We start from the raw sequence: 3,643 nt of genomic DNA on the forward strand, positions 1-3,643 counted from the left end.
TGTCACAGCATTCAGCGGATTTGACACGTGTATCGAGTTTAACGCGTGTCTCCCCCCCTCCCCCCTCTCCGACTAACACCCCCATCCCCTTACCCTAGGCTCCCCCAATTATCTAAATCAGCTTCCCCATTTCTGTTTCCTTACCTTGGTCTTACCTTAATCTCCTTGCCTTCTCCTCGAAGATCCGATTCCTCCCTCCCTTTATTTCTGTCCTTACCCTAACCCTGTTGAATTCCCCCCCCCCTCCACCTCTTCCCCTAATCCGTGTTTCACTTACCCTATTCCTTCGCCTCATCCTCATCCTTCTCCCTTGGCTTTATCCCAACTCCCTTTTTTCCCCTATTGCTGGCCACCCTTACCTCGTTCCCTCCCCCAAGCTCCCCTTACCTAATTCCTTCCCCCACTCCCCTTACCTCGTTCCCTCCCACCTTCCTCACCTCATTCTCTCCCTCATTCCTAACCGCATTCTCTCCCCCATTCCTCCTCATTCACCTCCCCCGCCCCCCATTCCTTCCCCTCGCCCCCACCCTTCCCCTTCTCCGCCCTTAATTCTCGCCTCTCCCTTCTCCTAGCAAAGCCCTTTAGCCACATCATGCACAGAGGTAAAAAAAAAACCAAACACACACAAAAAAAGCAGTTACATGTTGATCTCATTAGTACATAATATGTGTAATAAGCGAATAAGCGACCTGATTTATTAGACGTTTAGATAATTCCGCAGCCAGGGTGTCTGTGACGGCTGATATATATATACACGTGTATTTTTTTTTCATTCCTTTTCTGTTCTTCTCTCTCTTTCTTTTAATTTTCGTAGAATACTTTCATTCGTCGTATTGCTCACGAGTTCACGCGCGTCCTCGTCAAGATTCTTTTGGTCAGCCGTAATCTACTTTTAAGAGTCAAAAGTCATGTAGCAGACGTCTGTAGGTTTACACAATGTGGGATTGAGATGTTCCACCTGTGTGACATTGAAAACGCGGATAAGTGAGTGTACAAGTTATGGTAATGTGATAGGGATAATATCAATGATAATGTTTAAAAAAGTAAATGTAATGTGTAGCTGTGATACTGATGATGATGATAACTACAGTGATAAACAGAAGTGATAATATCAATGATAATTATGATAAGAAAGATAATGGCGATGTGTTGGTGCGATATCGATGATGATGATGATTACAATAGTGATAAGAATAATAGTGATATTACCAGTGATATTATGATAATATCTCTAATAACATAATATTACTGATGGTAATAATAACGATAATGATAAGGGTAATAATAACAATGATTGTGATGCTAAGGATAACAACGATAATGAGGATGATACTGATACTAATGACATTGAAAATAAAAACAATAATAATAATGACAACAATAAAAATAACAAAAACAACAAATACACAGAAATATACTAATAATGTCTAGATGCGATGCTGATGATAATTATAGCAAAAAACGATAAGAATGATTGTGATAATATCATTGATGATTACAACATCAGTCATAGCTTTACTGATAGTAATACTGATAATGATAATGAAAAGAATGATGATATTAATGAGTGTGCTAATAAGGATAACAATGATGATGGTGATGATGATAATGACATTTATTTGGTAATGATAATTATAGTAATAATAAGAACAAAAATACCACCACCACCACCAACAATAATGATAACAATAGTAATGACAACTACAACAGCATCATCAACAACAACAACAGCAACAACAACATAATAATAATAACAATAATAATAATAATAATAATAATAATAATAATAATAATAATAATAATAATAATAATGATAATTATAATAATAATGATAATAATAATGATGATAATAATAATAATAATAATAATAATAATAATAATAATAATAATAACAATGACAACTACAATAGCAACAACAACGACAACAATAACAACAACAATAATAATGACAATGATGCTGATCATAATAAATACAACAATAATAAAACAATACTACTACTGATAATAATAATAATCGTAACAATAATAACAATAACAATCATCAACATAACAGAAAAATACTATTAAGAACAATAATAATAATAATGGTGTCGATGATGATAATAATAATGGTAGTAATAACAACGATGATCATAATAATGGCGACACTAATAATAATAATAATGATAATAATAATAATAATAATAATAATAATAATAATAGTGATGATTACCATTAATTCTATCAATATGATCATCATTCTTAGGTATTCAAAGGAAGAACCTCCTTTGAAGTGACGTTTCCAAGGAATATTGCATTACAGTTAGGTATATAAATCTGAATATTTTTTTTTCTCTCTCTCTCAGCCTAAGAATGATACTGGGAAGTCCATGATGTGTCAGAGCTTTGAGAGAGGGATCGTGAGTATAAAATGGTCGCGAAGATTAAGGCATAATGAGATAGATTTGTTAATTATGGACTTCAAATAATATAAATATGTTTACATAGTGACAAACTTGTTTTGATTACTGGTTGAAAGTATGTATGTTTAGAGGTATTGTGCGATATGTTATTTGTAGTATATAAATCTCTCTCTATATATGAATAGTTTTCTACGTTTGGAAATCTAAATGTATAGAGATCTAAATGTAAAGTAATACTTTTCTCAGCTACCGATTTTTAGGAATACAATGTTTCTTATACATAGTAATACTTTTCTTAAGCTATAGATTTTGAACTACATAAATCTTTACACACAACAATACTTTTCTCTGATATAAAGTATACAACATCTATATAAAATACATCAATACTTTCTCAGATATAGATCTCTAAGCATGTAAAATCTACATGGATAGTGACAAACTCATTTTAATTTCAATTTGAATTTTAATTTTGATAATTTAATTAAATTTTAAAACCTGAAGTGCACACGTGCTTAGTACGTGTGGAAGCTCTTGAACACTCTTTGAACACCCAAGCCTGTTAATCACTCAGTAACAAGGAAATGTTCCGCTATTTACTGTTGGGTTGGATGCTGGGGGGTTGGGTTGGGGGAGAGAGGAGGAGAGAGGAGGAGAGGGGAGAGGAGGAGAGGGGGAGAGGGGGAGAGGGTAGAGGGAGAGAAGGAGAGAGGGGGGAGGGGGAGAGGAAATTAAATTGGGGGCGAGGGAGAGGGGGGTAGGAGGTAGGAAGAGACAGAGGGGAGAGGGAGAGAAAGAAGGGAAAGATGGGGGTAGAGAGAGAGAGAGAGAGAGAGAGAGAGAGAGAGAGAGAGAGAGAGAGAGAGAGAGAGAGAGAGAGAGAGAGAGAGAGAGAGAGAGAGAGAGAGAGAGAGGGGGAGAGAGAGAGAGAGAGGGAGAGAGAAAGAGAGAGAGAGAGAGAGGGATTCACCCATAGCCATCCACAGCCGCCCACAGCCGGCCACCTCGCCTCTCTCTCCGCTTCGCCGCCCACCCCCAGTCATGCATCCTCACACACGCCCACAGCCGATCACATTCGCCCACAGCTGCCCACACACGCCCACAGCCCGCCCACCTTGCTTCTTTATCCGTTTCGCCCACATTCACCCACAGCCGTCCACACACGCCCACATTCACCCACAGCCGTCCACACACGCCCACATTCACCTACAGCCGCCCACACACGCCCACCACACCACCAA

At 37.7% G+C, this 3,643-nt stretch overlaps 1 long non-coding RNA gene across 1 annotated transcript in view; it reads right to left on the minus strand.

Annotated features, from left to right (window-relative positions):
* Positions 1-625: 625 nt before the first annotated feature.
* LOC119579122 overlaps positions 626-3,643 on the minus strand; it is a 26,454-nt gene continuing 23,436 nt past the window's right edge. Inside the window, exon 2 of the long non-coding RNA XR_005229246.1 lies at positions 626-958. This is a non-coding gene — a long non-coding RNA (uncharacterized LOC119579122). The remainder of the gene's footprint in view (positions 959-3,643) is intronic.

The sequence above is a fragment of the Penaeus monodon genome, chromosome 11, assembly GCF_015228065.2.
Source record: "Penaeus monodon isolate SGIC_2016 chromosome 11, NSTDA_Pmon_1, whole genome shotgun sequence".
NCBI lineage: Eukaryota > Metazoa > Arthropoda > Malacostraca > Decapoda > Penaeidae > Penaeus > Penaeus monodon.